This window comes from Choloepus didactylus, chromosome 3 (assembly GCF_015220235.1).
Source record: "Choloepus didactylus isolate mChoDid1 chromosome 3, mChoDid1.pri, whole genome shotgun sequence".
NCBI lineage: Eukaryota > Metazoa > Chordata > Mammalia > Pilosa > Megalonychidae > Choloepus > Choloepus didactylus.
This window is the reverse complement of record NC_051309.1, coordinates 175,456,520-175,475,509: the sequence shown is the minus strand read 5'-3', so window position 1 is coordinate 175,475,509 and position 18,990 is coordinate 175,456,520.

Below are 18,990 nucleotides of genomic sequence, written 5' to 3'. Positions count from 1 at the left end.
CAAAACAGCACTCACACAAGCCCCCGCCTTAACCCTTCCTAACCCTAACAAGCCTTTTACACTGTATGTAGATACAAAGGACAGCTCTGCTCTTGGAGTATTAGCCCCAACAAGCGGGCCAGATGCTCATGTAATTGTTTATTTCTCTAAAGCCTTAGATCCTCCTTTTCTAGGATGGCCACTCTGTCTTAAAGTATTAGCCTCTGCAGCTTTACTCATACAGGAATCTCTTAAACTCGTGCCTTACGCTCAGTTGTCTGTTCTTTCTTCTCATAACCTCCCTTCTCTCTTAACCTCCCAAACTATCTCTAGTGCTTCTCCCTCTTGTATTCAATCTTTACATTCACAGCTCCTTTATAATCCCCTAGTTACAATATCCTATGCATCTACTACTCCTAACCCAGCAAAATTCCTTACACCCTCAAAGCACCAGAAACTTAAACATGACTGTGCAGAAACTATAGATCATTTTCTCCACCCTTTTTCCAACATAAACGATTCTCCTCTACCTACACCAGCCAACACCTGGTTTATTGATGGCAGTGCTTTTAAAGATTCTTCTAAACTAGCTGGACATGCCATAGTATCTGCTCCAGAAATAATTGAGTCCGGACATTCACCCCCTGGCACCACCTCCTAGCAAGCAGAACTTACAGCCCTCATTTGAGCCCTAAAATTAGCAGCAGGTGCCCCCACTAACATTTATACAGATTCTAAATATGTTGTCCATATTATCCATTCATGTTTAGCTATATGGAAAGAGAGAGAGTATCTTATTTCAAAAAATTTTCCGATTATTAATAAAACTCTTATCCTTAAACTCCTCGAGGCAGCACAAATCCCCACCCAGGTGGCAGTTATTCACTGTAAGGGTCATCAGGGTGGGGAAGACCCCATTTCAATAGGCAACAACAAAGCAGATAGAGAAGCAAAAAGACAAGCCCAAACCTCTAATCAGCTTCTAGTAGTGCCTACCCCAGCTCCTGCTTATTCCACCATAGAGCAAACAGATCTAGCACAGCTTGACACCACCCTTAATGAGGGATGGTTTTACACAAATGATAAGGTAGTCTTACCACAACAACATGCACGAAAATTTTAACTGATCTGCTAACCAGTTCAATATCGGTGCTAAACCACTAACTTCCCTTTTATCCCAAACCTTAAATCATCCTAGCCTTTACTCAGAGCTCCAACACATTACAAAAATATGCACTACCTGTCAGTGCTCCACCCCTCAAGGCAACCTCAAACCAGCCCCTTATCCTTTTCACCAGACAAGGGAACAAATCCCCAGACAAGATTGGTAAATTGACTTTACCAACCTTCCACCCAATAAAAAGTTTAAATACCTTTTGGTCTTAGTAGACACTTTTTCAGGATGGGTTGAAGCCTTCCTCACCACCTCAGAAAAAGCTTCTGAAGTAAATATTGTTTTATTACAAAGCATAATTCCTAGATTTGGCCTCCCTATGTCCATACAATCAGACAATGGCCCAGCCTTTATTTCTCAAATTACACAACAAGGGTCTCAAGCCTTAGGTATACATTGGCAACTACATACTCCATATCAATCATCAGGCAAGGTAGAATGAATGAATGGCATAATTAAAATGCATCTAACCAAGTTAAGGACTCAAACTCAGTTACCTTGACTTAAACTTTTACCAACTGCACTACTCAAAATTCGCAGGGTCCCACGTAAGCCCCACATGCTAAGCCTTTTTGAGATTATGTATGGAAGGCCTTTATTGCTTGGTAACCTCCCCCCCCCCCCAGTCTCCTCCTACAGGGACTACCTTCCCATCTTAATCCAAATTCGAGCAATTTGGATACATTGTGCCCAGGCTTTTGACCCACAGAAACTGTGAGATAATGTTTGAAGGCTCTAACTCTGTGGTGATTTGTTATATAACATAAAAATCTGAGCTTTGAGTTCAGTCTCTGAGCTATTGAAAATATTTCTACCTTCACTCATAACTTAAACAATGCAAAACAAATCAATACAATAAAATTTTCCACAGGCTCAGTGTTGGCAATGATGAAGAGAAAGAAGCTCTCTTCAATACTGTTTCTATAGTGCTATTACAATCATTTCAGATGGCAATTTGGAAATATCAGTCAAACATTTAAATGTGTATATATTTTTTATCCAAACATTCCATTTTGGGGCATTTATGCTAAATATATTGCATATTTGTAAAAGTATGCCAGTATATGAATAAAATGTATTTAATCACATTATTTGCAATAACAAACTTAAAAAAAAGAGACATAAAAGAACAAACAAAACACCCTGAAATGATGTTGTCTCTCTCTATAGAGGACTTGTGAAATTTTGGTAAAATCACATAATGTTTTAAAGGACATCTGTAGATATAATTAAGGTAAAGATACAGGAAACAGAAGAATTCCAATAGAAAGATACTTAAAAAAATAAGGACTTAATCCAATATAACCAGTATCCTTATAAGCAAAAGAATTTTAGACATGGAAACAGAAGCCACAGGAGGATACCTAAGGAGACAGATGAAGGAAGATATTGATTGTCAGCAAGTCACCACCAGAACACTGTATACTTTGGAGATTACATGGCCTGTGGGTACCCTGATTTTGGACTTCTAGCCTCCCCACCGGCAAGACAATAAATACCCATTGTTTAAGCCAACCAGTGTGTGACATTTGTAATAGCAACCTTGGCAGACTAAGACTCTATTTATCTATCTATCATCCATCCATCTATATAAACTATCATCAATCTATAATCAATCTTCTGTATGTATATGTTTATATGTCTGCAAATATATATATGGAAAGTGATGACAACAGTATAGGGACAGATGAGAAAAATATATAACTTAACTTACGTTTTTCTGAAATTTCTAATATCCTACTTCCATGTATTTCTTTTATTTAAAAGTAATATTTTCAAAAAATCCCTCAAACACATATAATTTATACTGAGTAAGGACTGATGTTGGGTTGAAGATTTTCTCCAAAATTTTTTCCATGCTATACTTCTTCTATTGTTATAAAATCCAAAATATTTAGTTGGCAACATTTGCCAACACAGCTTTCAGTTATACGTCACCATGTGACTTAGTTCTGGAGAAAAGTTGAAAGTGCTATCTGATGGTGGTAGAAGCATAGTAGTTACTGTATACATAGTACATGTGATATGTGGTAGGCAGATTAATGGCCTCCCAAAATGTCCAATTCCTAATCCTCTCAAGTTGTGAAAAGCTTACCTCACATGGCACAAGGGACTTTGAGGGTGTGATTAAGTTCAAGGAACTTGCAATGAGAGATTAACCTAGATTATGTGAATGAGCAAAATCTAATCACATGAGCCATTGAAAGTAGACAACCTTTCTGGGCTGTGGTCAGAGAGAAATGTGACAATGGAAGAATAATCAGAGAGTCTAAGTTTCTGACTATGAGGATAGAAGGAGGCCATGAAGCAGGAAAAGCAGGTATGCTTGAGAAGTTAAAAAGTCCAGGAAATAGATTTCCCCCTAGAGTCTCCAGAAATGAATTCAGGTCCACTGTCATCTTTTTTGGTCCAGTGAGATCCATGTCCAACTTCTGACCTTCAGAACTGGATGATAATATTTCAGTGCTGTTTCAGACAGCTAATTTTGTGGAAATGTGTCATAGGAGCAATAGAAGACTAATAAGGAATCTATAGGAGAGGGTGTTTGCCCTAATTCTTTGCCAGATCTCTGTGTTAAACTGTCTGCCTCTGGTAGCATCATACCAACCTATAGGCTCCACTAATAATTGTATGATTCTGCTATGATTTTCAACAGTTCCCTGGAGATGAAATTGCTCTTCAGTCTGCTTCAATTAAATTTGACACCTATATAGGAATAGTTTTGAGGTCTGTCTTTGAAGTTTGTTTTTGAAGCTATGTTTTCCTGATTAACTCTGGTAAATTACCTAGTCTTTGATTTAGCTTGTTGCTCTCATGGAGCTACCAGCCTGATCTTAATTGATTACCATAAAAAATCTATTGCTTTTATTAGCACCGTCATGCTTGAATTTCCTCACACTCTGTTTCTAATAATGTCAGTTCCTCTGAAAATAGCTCTGCTGCTCCATTCTTGCCTGCCTCTCGCCCTGGGCAAAATATCTGAGACACTTCTCTGGAACCTGGAACAGGATCAATTACCTCTTACTTTTGAAGTGAAACTACAGCTTTATGAGCAGTGCAGGAAGAAGCTACCCTTTGGTCTTCTGGCTTGTCTCTTTGATTGTGGAACCCCCTTAAAATTGTCCATATGATGCTACATGATGTAACACTCCATGAGTTCTCTGATCACTTGATCTTCTCATAGCACCCTCCACTACACTCATTCCTCTCAAGTCATAGTAGCATCCTTGAATTTTCTTGTTTAGACCAGCCTTATTCCGGACTTTGGACTTGGCTCTTTTTTCTTTCACTTGGAATGCATATTCTCCAGATATCATCATGATTTTTCCTTCACCTTCTTCAGGTGTTTGCTCACCACTGAGGTCTTCCTGGCTATCCTATATAAAATTAGATCAACCTCCAGATTTGCCTATCCACTCTTCCTGCTTTATTTGTTTCCATAATTTTTAGTCATCTAAAATGTTATATGATTATTTATGTATTTTTACAACCTGCTTCAAACTCTCTAGCATGTGCACAGTGTAACCTATTTGAGGCCAGGAGGGTTTGTCTGTTTGGTTTATGTCACAACCAGAATGGGGCTTGGCACGTAATAAGTACATAACAGACAGTCATTAAAACTAAAAATGGACTTAACATATAACCAAGGAAGTGTGCTTTTGAGTGTATGTCTCAAAGAATCAAAGCTTATTTGTGTGAAGAAAAGTGTACATGAATGTTCACAACAGCTTTATTCATAATTGCTACAACCTGGAAACTTCTTAAGTGTCCTTCAGTGAGTGAATGATTGCTCTGGTTTGCTAATGCTGTCATTTTGCAAAACACTAGAAATGGATTGGCTTTTATAAAGGGATTTTATTTGGTTACAAAATTACAGTCTTAAGGCTGTAAAGTGTCCAAGGTAAGGCATCAACAATAGGGTACCTTCACTGAGGGATGGCCATTGGCGTCTGGAAAACCTCTGTTAGCTTGGAAGGCACGTGGCTGGCATCTGCTCTGGAGTTCTGCTTTCAAAATGGCTTTCTCTCAGGACATTCCTTTCTAGGCATCTGCTTGCTCCCAAGTTGCATTCTCCAAAATGTCTCAGTAAGCTGCAGCTGCATCTGGGCCTATGGGGCTCTTTTTTAAAGTACTCCAGTGATCCAATAGAGACCCATCCTGAATAGGTGGGACAACACCTCTATGAAAATAATCCAATGAAAGGTCTCACCCACAGTTGACTGAGTCACATCTCCATGAAAACACTGAACCAATAGGCAGGTTTCAACTTAACCAACACTAATACATCTGCCCCCACAAGAATGCATCAAAGAACATGGTGTTTTGGGGGACATAATACATTCAAACTGGCACAATGATTAAACAAAATATGGTACATCTGTGTCATAGAATATTCCTCAGCAATAAAAAGGAACAGACTATTGATTCACACAGCAACTTGGGTAAAGTTCAAGAAAATTATGCTGAGGGGAAAAAAAATCACAAAAGGATACATATTGCATGATTACACTTATATAACATTTATGAAATAATGTAATTATAGAGATGGAGAGCCAACTAGTAGGGGGCCAGAGTATGCATGTGTGTGTGTGTGGGTGTGTGGGTATGTGTGTGTGAAATGTATGTGGTTATAAAAGGATAGAATGAGGGAAGCCTGTGATGATGATAGAGTGAAGTACATTGATTGTGACAGTGGTTACATGCAGCTTAACATGTGATAAAATGGTACACAGATACCATGCACACATACACAAGAGTGAACGCACACTGGTGAAATCAGAATAAATTCAGTGTTATGCTCGATGTTAACATAGTGGAGGATGGGTGAAGGGTGCATGGAAACTGTATATAAACTTGCAACTTCCATGAATTTGTAATCATTTCCAAATAAAAAGATTTTTAAAATTGAATTTTTATTTAAATGGAGCAATACATTTATAATGTCAATTTTTATTGGATGTGGTGAATAAACTATATATTTGCCAGTTACGGAACCTTGATTTATGACTCGGACTTGCAGATTTTTATTTTGTGATGTAACCCTGGGAATGAGTGTTGCTATGAATAAACTAGTGTGTGTGTGTGTGTGTGTGTGTGTGTGTGTGTGTGTGAAAAGTCTATAGGCAATTTCATAAGCAATATAGAATAAAGAACCAACTGACACAGGATAGATAATTTATAAGCAATAATATGAACTACCTTGGGGGGAATAGAAACAAAATCAAGGAGTTGCTGTGATATTTACATCATTTTTTAAACCATGTTTTATTATTTTCTTAAGAGAAATTTTACATGCAAGTTGAATATGTTAGGTGAGAGGATATAGGTAGAAATACTTAATTTGATGTCAGAGTATGGAAACCAAAGCGGTGGCCACAGGCAAATCAGCTCTTAAACTTTGCATCCAAACTTTCTTCAATGATAGAAAATTTCTATATCTTCAACATCCAAAACTTAGCTTCTAGCTACAAATGGTTATTGAGCACATGAAATTTGGCTAGTGTGACTGAGGAACTGAATTTTCAGTTTCCTTTAATTTTAATTAATTTTAATTTCAATTTCAATAGCCACATGCAACTAGTTTCTACCATAGTGGAAAGCCCTGGACCTCTGAAGGGTCTAGTTTGAAAATCATTAATTTACTGGAGATAATCTTTTTAACATAGCACATAAAATACAGTATTTCTAACTTATAGTCTCATTTTTTTTTTTTTTTTTTTTAACCACTTCTTATCCTTGTAATACTAATTAGGTCAGAATCTCTTTGGATTTGTTTACTTATCTTTGAAATGAAAGGATTAGAGCACTTTAAGTTCTCATGATTCTATATATTATCTTACCTCCCATTTTTACCATTTTATTTAAAATATTTATATCTGCCTGTACTGCCTGCATAGCATTCCCCCAGTCTCAGTTGGTTCATATAGCTAAAACTTTTCAACACAAATCAAATTGTAGTCCAAGGAACTGCAGAACAAGTCTGTCTCATTGCATGGAAGCTGTGCTCTGTGGGGTTTTTCTCAATCAATTGATGGAATCATCAGAGGTGTACATGCTCTTTCTCTGACTCAGCCACAATCCTTACTTCTATGAGAAACTGACAGGCAGTGGGTGGCAACAAGTTATCTGACAAGGTAGATTTGTGGTGCATACACTAAGTGATGGGATTATATAAAGGAAAGCACTAAAAAAGTCAGATTAGTGTCAATACTCTGGTATTTTAAACCTGGAGGATGTATGTCCTAACCTTTCCTGTCTTACAGAAGATTTAACAAAAGTAACAGCACAGGCATTCTTTCTTTCAGATGTTAGGACAGGCTTTGTTTGAACTGGCAGGATGTCTGTTTGCTGAGAAAGTTTCTCAGGATTTAGTTCAATTAAACGGATGAATGCATACCTACTCTGAATCTGATACTCTGTACTACCTGGAAACAAAGATGAATGACATCCTAAAGCTGTCCTTAAAAAATTTCCAATCAATGAGGGCTGAACAACAAAATAAAACACGTGTTTTGAAATTATTGTTAGGCAACTTCTAATGTTATCAATTTAAACATTTGTATTTCTGTTTTGCAGCACTGCTACTTTTGGCTCTTGCTAATAAAATGTTCTATACATGTGCTGTTATTGTATTTTACTTTGTAGTATAACATCCCCCAATTTAATAAATATCAACTTTAGGAATAACTGGGTATTGCCTATATTATCAACCTAACTTCTTTAGCAACATTTCCCTAGTTATATTGGTCCTCTAATCTTCAAATATTGCTTTCTCTGTGCTACTTTTGCTCTCTACTTCATTTGTTTATTAAATACTTACTAAGTACCAGCTATTGCTACGTGCTGGTGATACACCAGGGAACAAAACAGGCAAGACCCTTTGGGAACAGGGCTTAGTCGTGGAGGGATGGGGAGACGTGAAAAGTTTCTGTCAGTGTTCTCTCTTCTTTCACTTTGACTACTTTTCCTGCCCCCACTACTATTCTTAATGGTTTCAAAAGCTTCGCTTTAGCCAATCCCTTTTCTATTTTCACTGCTTTGTTTTGCACCACTATCCAAGTGATTATATCATTCTCTCATGTTTTAATCACTGCAGCTGTCAATCACAGTGTACAGAACACCCTGGGTAAAGGGAGAGAAGTAGAGCAACCCAGGCATATGCAAACATATTGATGTTAACTTGAAACATGGTTGAAGGAGGCATAAAATTTCACAAAACCAGTCTGGAAAATTGAATGCCTAATTATGATACCCTTGTTACCAAGATTGTCATGCTGCCCTCAATTCACGTGAGAGTTACTGAGTGCTTTTAAGTGCAAATGTCAGATCTCAGTTTATCCAAATAATTGAACAATAATGTAACTTTCTCCCTATACTTGTTTTTTTTTTTAGAAATCAAAGCACAAATGAATCACTTCAAATAATTTTATCTCACATGATTAATTCAATTTTTTTGATGTTTAGAAAATTCACTTTTAAAATGTGGAATATTAAGCACAGGCCATGTAGGTTGTTGGAGCGTCTGTTAGCAGGGGTCACAGCAACATCTGGGTCTGTGTTCCTTGCTCTGGTTCTGCAGCTCTAAATTCAAAACACCCTGATGCTGGGCTTAATTAGCCCTGGGAGGCTGCAGATGATGAATGGGGAATGTGTTTATGCCTGAGTGTTCTGTGCCTTCCCTCCCTCGGTAGCCTTGCTGAATAAAGTATTATCTCAAAACTGATGAGGTGCACAAGTACACTTCATAAGTTGTTAACTGCTGGAACTTCTTTAGCCTTGTGTGGCAGCCCCTAGCCTGAACAAAACAGGCCTGCAGACCTTGGTGCACAGCAGTCTGAATGACTTAGGCACCTAATGTTTAACCTATCATCTTTGTAAGCCAGTAAAGAGAAAAAGGGTAAATTTTAACTTTAAACAGAAAGTAAGCAGGAGGTGAGAAATTCTTGATCTCACAAAGGAGCAAGAATGTTAATCTAGTCTACCTGCTTCCTGGCCCCCAAGTGTTATCACTCTTGCAGTTATTTACAAAGCCCCATCCTGTAATTCTTTCCTTCCTGCACCACCCCCATCACAGGATGCCCCCCCCCCCCCACCCTTAGGGATGTTTTTGTCTTAAACCCTTTTAACTGGCTTGCTGTCCTCTTTCAATTGTGTGGCCAACTTCCCTGCAAAAGCAGTACCTGCCTGGTGAGAAAAAAACCATTTAATTTCTGCTGATTTCTGCCTCCCTGTGAGTAAGCCCTAAATAAAGTTCATGTTTCAGAAAATGCTTGGCATCTTCTTTGGTCTTTTGACTGGCAAAGTTCTCTTGGGCTGTGACATCTTATATATATAATGCTATGTTGGAGTGGCTCACTTGAGCACCCGGACAATCTGACGTGATTCTCCCTCAGACTACAGGCTTTTTTCTCTCCAATATCATGCTTGCATTGGTTTAGGTTTTGAGAAAGGAGAAAAAACAAAAGGGAGTGAGCATGGCTAAGAGATGTAAAATGAAGTTGGGAGACCATTCAGGGAATTACTCTTATGTGTGTGTCACCCAGATAGCACAAGCTGCCAAGCTATGCAAACTGAAAGCAATGATGTTTCTGAGGACACCTGGATGCCATGAACCAACTAAAAGATAAAGATATCAGCAAACTGTCTAACATGAAGAACATTTGGAAAGCCCCAAATATCCACCAATTATTTGCAAACAACTTATGTAATCTTTTCCTTTAAAAACCCTTACTTAGAAGCCCCAAGGTGATATACAATTTCAGTAGCTACCTGAATCTTTGCTCCCCAAATTGCAATTCTAAGACCTTCAAATAAATGCTTCTGTTGCTTTGCAGATCAGTCTGTAATTTCTCAGGTGACAATATGTATCTTTCAGATGTATTGTTACAGAAACTATAGACCATTTGGGGTAAATCTCAGTGGAAATATATCAGGGTGATGAAAGGAGTAGGGGGGAACAAGAATAATAATGCAATGCTTGATTAGACTGATCATCTCCTGTGCTTCACATATTAAAACATATTATGGCAAGTAGAACCCCCAGTGGAATATGAAGACTATACCCTTATCTTTTGAAGGTCTGGCTCATTAGATTACATTATAATTAAAAATGGAAAGAATTATTTCATTGCTCTAGTTACTGTTAACTGGTCTGGAGAAAACTTGAGTCAACAGAGTTTACAGAAATACCATGAAGGAGATTTTTGGAGTCTTGGGTTATTCTAGTATTTCCAAGACAATGAAACAGGTTGTTGGTTGTAATCTTGGGCAGATGTGGGATCATAGTGGTGAAAGGTCAAAAATGAAGGTCAAGTTATAAATGTCTAGCATGAGATTTCTTCTGAGTGATATGATGACTTTTAGAATGCAATGGTGTGGAAATTATAAACCAAACGGTTAACCTTGCTGAAGTATGGGCTGTCTGCCCTTTTCTCAGGTTTAAGATGACTTGAGTAATAGGAACCTTTGATGTTACAAAAGCTGAAAGCTCTAAGAACTTTGAAACAATATTGGCTCCTAGGGAGAACTCAGGAAATATGACTTTTAATTAAGGAAATGGTAAATACTAGGGAATTTGGTATAATAATAATGAAAAACACTTTTATAGACCTTTATACATGCAAGTACTGTATTATACACTTTACATATTTTAACTCCTTTAATATTCATAACAACCTTATGAAGTAGGTACTATAAAAACTCACTTTACTGATAAATAGATTAAATAACTTCCCCAAAGTCACAAAGCCAAAGAGATCTGGCTGGAATATAAATCCAGGGTGTTTGGAGTTAGAGTCCATGCTTTTAATCACTAGAGTAGTGGGAGTCTGCTGGGAAGTCAGGGCACACATAGCAGCCCTCTCCAAATCCTCACTTACCGCTTCCTCCTTTTCTATTGTGTGCAGATGTTTCTATACGTTTCCATTTCACAGCCCTGGGAGATGTTAGCTAGGTCTAATGAAAAAGTTGACCTTACCTTAAACAGGGAATCCAGGAAAGAGCAGTCCCTCTGCTTATCAGATCAGGAACTCTCATGGACAAGGCTCCCTGCCCCTGGGTTGTATAAAGACCCTGCCCTTGGGCAGCACAGGTTTGTCTCTCCTCTCTCACTGAAGTGTAGCATGTAGAGCTACCATCCACCTGACCCTGACCTGAAAAGTTAGCCTTCCTGGAAACAGGCCACAGTAGGTTCTCTTTGCCTGATCTTTTGGACCTTTTCTGCTATGAAGTAACAAAGCAGTCATTTGCTGAAAGTTTCTGTTGTACCTGAGCCTGTGTATCTAGGAAGCGCCATATAGCAACCTGCTCCACAAAGTCCAGCAAACTGGAGGAGAATGGCAGATTGTTATGGAGATTGCCCATGCTAGCTTTTCCCACTCTATTGTAAAGGACAGTCAGGAACAGTTTGCCTTTACTAGGGAAGAAATTCAATATACCTTTGGCATGTTATCCTAGCAGTAGGTGGATTCTCCTTTAGTGACGTTAATGTTATATGAAGTGGTATAATCTGTCATGACAGATCCTGATAATCACCACATCTTTTCTAATAAATTGCATTGGTGATATAATGTACAAGATAGTGGAGAAATGATTTCTCAACTTGAGAAGACACAGACATACTAAAGTGGGCTTTCAAGAAGAAAGAAAAAAGAAAAAGAAAAAAGATTATATTTTAAAATAATAATTGCCTTTCAAAATGTCATTTTGCACCGGATCGTTTCCTCTCCTTGTGTTTAGTCTTTAATTCTTTATAGGGACTGTTCTGATAAATGCCTTTGATAGCTTTAGTTATTAAATAGGGGCCTCCAAAAACCTAAGAGTTATAACCATAATATTTTAAAGTCCTTATTTAATAGGTTGAATAATAGCAATCCAAAGATATCAAGTCCTGATCCCTGGAACTTTTAAATGTTACCATATTTGCAACAATGGGCTTTGAATATGATTAAGGTTCTTGAGAGGGACAGAGACCTAAGGAGCAGCAGGCATAGAAAACTGTGGATCTGTGGCTCCAGAGGGCAGATCTTTGAGCCACAGAGAATGATTCTCATGTCTTGAAACTTAATAGAATTTGTCCTGCTGGATTTCAAATTTGCTTGGTACCAGGGATTTCTTTATTCCTCCCATTTTCTCTTTTGGAATAGGAATGCCTGTAAGTATTATTTTATGTCTGTCCCAACATTGTATTTTAAAAGCAGATAACTTTCTAGTTTTTCTGGCCTACAGATGGAGAGAATTTTGTCCCAGGATGGATCATACCCAGAGTGTCAATCATACCTGATTCTGATGATTTGGATAATAATATTTGGAACTTCTGAGTAGATGATATTTAGATGAGATTTTGGACTTCAGTTGATGTAGTGGACAGTAGTAGTTTGAATAATTGTATCCCAAAGGCCAATTTCTAATTACTGAAAATTGTAAATGATACCTAATTTGGGAAATGGTCTTTGCAAGTACAATTATGTTAAAGATCTAGAGATGAGGAGATTATTCTGGATTATCCAGGTATGCCCTAAATGCGATCACAAGTGTCCTTATATGATAGAAGCAGAGGGAGATTTCACATAGGGACACCAGAAGAAAAGGTGATATGAATTCACAGGGAGAGATTGGAGTGATATGTCCATAGGCCCAGGAAGATTGCAGCAGCCACCAGAAGCTGGAAGAGGCCATGAGTGGATTCTCCCCTAAAGCCCCTAGAAAGAGAGGAGTCCTACCACATTTTGGGCTTCTAACCACCCCCAGAACTGTGAGAGAATAAAGTTCTGTCACTTTAAACCACAAAGTGTGTAGTAATTTCTTACAGTAATTCAAAGCAAATATGCCCTTATCATGTGTTAAGTACTCTTCTGTGCTTTCCTTATGCATTAACCAAGGTATACACAACAACTCTGTGAGGTATGTGCTATTGCTAGGGCCCATTTTACAGACAAGGAAACAAAGACACAAAGAAGTTATATAGGTTACCCAAAGTGACACAGCTTATGAGTAGCAGAGTTGGTATTTGAAGCTAGGGAGTCTGGCTCTGAAGAGATGCACTCTTCTCCATTACATTATATTGTGTTTCATAACAAAGACTGTAGAAAAGCTCAGGCTTTCTGATCATCAAGGTTAAATAGAGGAATAAATCCTATATATTTTGGATATCAGAAAACTTAGGTTTCCACATCACATTTGTGACCTTGGCCAAGTTACTTAACTTCAAGTTATAAGGTGAAGGAGTGGACTGTAATTTTATTTTATCTTGAAGATTATTGTATTCTTTAGTATAGTCCCATTTATTTCCCTCCTTATTTATAAGGTTACACTTGTCACTACTTCCCTCATGTATATATAGATGTATTCCTCTGAATATTTACTTCCTTTGTTCCATTATCTTGTTGTTCACTTTGGCCAAAGCTTTTCCTATATAAATATTTCATCTCACCCTCTCCCTTACTGAAGAATTGAAGTTTAGAATAGCAAAAGCCACTCCTGATGATAATACACAAAATTCTTATTAATTTTCATAAAACCATCATTAATAAATATTTGCAAATGTTTTGACTTAAAGATGTAAATGTTTATAAAATTGTCATAAAAGTAGCCATTTTTAAGACATAAAGGAGAAAGGAAAATTGTAGAAATTTTTGCTACATTTATGACCAGTGATGCAATATCAAATTCAGTAAAGGATGTTGTGATTGGTCAAACTATTTGTTCCTGCACAGATAAACCATCTTTTCCTTTATGTTCTTTCCCTTTCCTTCACCATTAGCATGCTATCCAATTGGGGATTGCTAACCCCCATATTTCAAGAGCTCTATACAAGTATGTGATTGAGAATTGAGGCTCCTCAGTGTTCCCTCCCCCGTCCTTTTTTCATCAGTGTGCAAAAAATAGCATATTTAATTATAAAGGGGGAGAAAAGAAAGTATATTTCCTTTTGTGCTTACAATGATATCATATAGTATGGTGTCCTGTTTCCAAATTTTAACTTAGATCCACCAAATGAGAGGCAAACTATTCTGAAATCCCACTGAATAATTTAAATAAAAATACCCCTCCCACATATGGTGAGAAACTTAGGGTTTATTCAACTATTTTAGGTGATTCTTGCGTTCTTTTTTTTTTTTCCCTTGTTTGTTTGTTTATTTTTTATTGCAGGAGTTGTAGGTTGACAGAAAAATCATGTCAAAATATAGAGTTCACATATAATATATCCCTCTCACACGTGCAGTTTCCCTCTTATTAGCACTTTGCATTAGTGTGAAACTTTGTTACAATTAATGAAACAATATTTTTATAATTATACTATGAACTGTAATCTATAGTTTGCATAGGGGTTCATTGTGTTGTACAGTTCTTTTTTTTAAATATTTATTCTGATAACATATATACAAGATAAAATTCCCCATTTTAACCACTTTGAAAAAACAACTCAGTGGTGTTAATTACATTCAAAATATTGTGTTGTGCTACCAACACCACCATCCATTACTAAAATTTTTCTGTCACTCCAAACAGAAACCCTGAATCAATTATGCATTAATTTCTTTTATTTATACCAGACATCTTGTTGCTGATTTTGTTGAATTCTCTGTCTTTAATTTCCTAAATTATCACAGATTCAAATAATGTTTGGGGCAGTTATGACTAAAGCTTTAAAAGTATCAGTTTTGATAGTTACAAAGCAGGACACTACTTCACAATACTTAAAATTAAATTGTAGACATCCCTGTCCTTTATGGACCTTAAAAGTCCACACTTCCCAAGAATACACAGCTAAGATATATCTAAGATATTATTTGAATACAGATGTCCATCACTCTTTAAAGTACAATACAATAGAATTTGGTACTAGAAGTAGACATAATAAAAAATAACAATGCTGATTTTTATTTCTTGTGATGAGTTATTGCTTTATCTCCTATCAGTAATTTTTAAATCATGAATAAACTCTTTAAACTATGAATTGGCAATATTTGTTCTATAGATTTACATTACCATTTTTACCATTGAAACCTGACAATATAAAAAATGTGAAATATTTTTGTTATGCCTTTATTCTGCTTCTAATTTAACATAATTACTCATGTTAAGTTAGGAAATTAATGACATGTAATGACATCTACACATTTTATTTATTCATGTATTCAACATTTATTTATTTTCTACTGAGTCCATGGCACTGCATCCTGCTTAAATTTAGGGACTATGACAATAAATTAGGATCTCTTTTTCCTTGTACTTGAAAGTCTTGGTTATGGGAAGCAGAGGAGAAACATTTAGTACAAATAAAGATTGCCCTGACTGCTATAATAGCTAGGCAAAATTCTGTAAGGAATATAGAAGAGGAAATGATTAAGGCCTTATAATTGAATAGCACCTTGCAGATTTTTTGGCAGTTTCATATGCATTACTTTACTTAATCTTACAACAATCCTATGAGGTAGTTAATGCAACTACTATTTTTATCATTTTACATGTGAAGCAAATACAACTTATACATCCAAGGTGGCAAACCTCCACAGACAGAAACAGATTGAGAAAGCTCTTCTGACACCTAATAACTTATTTTTTCTTCTCTATGTTGCCTATCTTAGGTTATCTTTGATATCTAAGCCTAAACCAGTAGAATTTTAATCTTGTTTCAATTTTAAGTGGTGAGTAGTGAAATACATTTACTTTTGCTTTCTGAGTACTGTGCCGATTTGTATATATTATGTTCCCCAGAAAAAGCCAATCCTTCAATGCAATCTTGTGGGGGCAGATTTATTAATCTTTCTGATTAGGGTGTGACTTGTTGATTGAATGTTTCCATGGAGGTTTGACCCCACCATTTCAGGGTAGGTCTTGATTAGTTTACTGGAGTCCCTTAAAAAGAGCCACACAGGCCCGGATGTTTGCTTGCTGACTTTCACTGATGCTTAGAGATACTTGGAGATGCGGGCAGAAAGATGTTTTGAGATGCTAAACTAAGGAAGCAAAAGAACTGCAGCTGAGTCATTTTGGAGATGGCTGTTGAAAGCAGATTTTTACTGATGCTTTGGAGATGCTAGCCAGAGTTTGCTCTGGAGAAAGTGAGAGAGGACAAAGTGCCCCAAGAGTGACATACAACCTGGGAGCAAAGGAAGAAGACACCAGCCACATGCCTTTCCAGCCAGTGTTTCAAACTCCATTGGCCATTCTTCAGTGAAGGTATCCTATTGCTGATGCTTTAGTTTGGACACTTTTATGGCCTTAGGACTGTAACTTTGTAACCAAATAAACCCCCCTTTATAAAAGCCAGTCCATTTCTGGTATTTTGCATAATGGCAGCATTAGCAGACCAGAACAAATACTTACAAATAATAAAAAGTAACCCAAGTGTGCCAGTTTGAATGTATTATGTCCTCCAAATGTCATTATCTTTGATGTAATCTTGTGGGGCAGACTGATTGGTCTTTTTGATTAGGGTGTGACCTTTTGATTGGATGTTTCCATGGAGATGTGACCCACCCAACTTGTAGGTGATAACTGATGAGATATCTCCATGGAGTTGTGGCCCCACCCATTCAGGGTTGGCCTTGATCAGTGGAGCCATATAAATGAGCTGATGGGCAGAGGGAACTCAGTGCAGCTGTGAGCGATGTTTTGAAGAAGAGTTACAGCCAAGAAGGACACTTTGAAGAAAGCACAGGAGCTGCAGATGAGAGACAGTTTGAAGATGGCCATTGAAAGCAGACTCTAGCTCCAGAGAAGCTGAGAGAGGACAAATATTCCAAGTGCAACTAAGAGTGACATTTTTGAGGAACTGCAGCCTAGAGAGGAATGTCCTGGGAGAAAGCCATTTTGAAACCAGAACTTTGGAGCAGACGCCAGCCATATGCCTTCCCAGCTAACAGAGGTTTTCTGGACACCATTGGCCATCCTCCAGTGAAGGTACCCAATTGCTGATGTGTTCAACCTTGGACACTTTATGGCCTTAAGACCGTAACTGTGTAACCAAATAAACCCCTTTTATAAAAGCCAATCCATCTCTGATGTTTTGCATTCTGGCAGCATTAGCAAACTAGAACACCAAGGCAACAGTGGTCTCCAAGAAGTGTCAGGAAGTACCAGGCGTCTGGCATTGTAACAAATGCTTCGTGTAATTTTACAGAGAAGACACAATGAACATGAAATCCACAAAACAATAATTAGAAAATGCTCTGGACAGCTCCATGTTTGTCTGAAGGCAAGGACAGAGAGGAGAAGTTCCCCCTAGATCTTCTCTAGCTCATCCTATTATTCTTTTCCTCTAGTACCTAAGTCAGGACGTAGAATTATATTCCATGTCACGTATATTAAATTTTTTGAACCACTAGGATGTTATTTAGTGCATTACCACAGGCACTGCAAGTGCTAATATTTCTCTCTAAGTGTCTGATTCACTCTCAGGCAAAGACTTGAGTCTACAGAAGAATGAAAGAAGTGTGGCTAAAACCTTTAGATTCATTTTCACTAATGGAGTGAATATATATATATATGTGTGTGTGTGTGTGTGTATATATATATATATATATATATATATACACATATATAATATGTAAGGAATCTGTACAAAATAATGGAAATGAAAGGAGTGAAATATACTAACAAAAATTTACAATTTTTTTCTAATCTAGAATGTTCAAAAGTGATGATGAGACAGAGTAAAATGACATCATGTTTGGAGTGAGAAGTGGGAAATGAATGTTTAAAATGTGCATTTACTTTCAGTCCTTTTACATAACTTGACATCTTTGAGAGAAAGGAATTTATGATTTCTATCAAAAGAAAGGAAAAAGCTATAAAGCAAGCCATATGAGTAGGTTTCAGAGAAACATCTTAACACAAGGACAAAAGTTTAAGGTTAAAATTCAATTGGAGGGGACATTATGGGTAGCATGGAAATGGTTTAAACAGAAGTTTTGGGAAAAGTTTAAATTCAGGTTTTGTGATATGAAATGATATGAAATAGGCTTTTGAATTAGAGGAGGGCCAAAAGAGAACTCAAAAGAGCTGGATTTGGACCCCTAGGGCCTATGAAATATGATCATTTGAATATAAGATAGAGAATAAAAATATTTCTGTTTGATCACCGATGTATACCAAATGCCTCAAACTGTGACATATACAACAAAGGAATTCAGGATGAGAACTCTAGATCTTTAAAGAAAATATTTTGTTGCAGGTGAAGTAAGATTGCATATTAGGAAAAAGCAAATTCAGTATTCCAAATAGAAATAACCTAATAAGGTTATGCCTTATTTTTTAACAAAAAGAAAGTTATACATGTATAAGGTAATTATATCACAGATCTTAATGTTAAAAGGAAAGAATAATCATAAATAAAATACTTATTACAAAATATTCAGGAAGAAAAGAGATTATAATGAAATTCTCTCAATAATTGATAATCATCATGTATAATGAAGGTTCTGAGCTCTCAGAAAAAAAGCCCTAGCTGGTGTAAAACATGTTAAGGTTTAATATTTAAGGGGAAAAATGAAGGTATATAATAACTTAGGAAGATGGAATGCTTAGTAGTAAAAATAAGCAGAGTATGTGTGCGCAAATGTATATGAACGTCTACTATGCACCAGGAATCCTTGTAAATGTTTGGGATTCATCAGGAAAGGAAAAAGGAAGTGAAAAAATCCCTGTCCTTGAGGAGTTTAGTAAGTAAAGAACATTTAATAATAAATAGAAATAAATATAAACATTAAGTAAATGATATTTTATGATTAGACAATTATGTCTTATATGGAAAGAAATAAGTAGAGCAGAATAGGGGGATGAAACCTCCTGGGGGCAAGTGTTGATGTGGAGGCTGATTGCCAAATAAATCA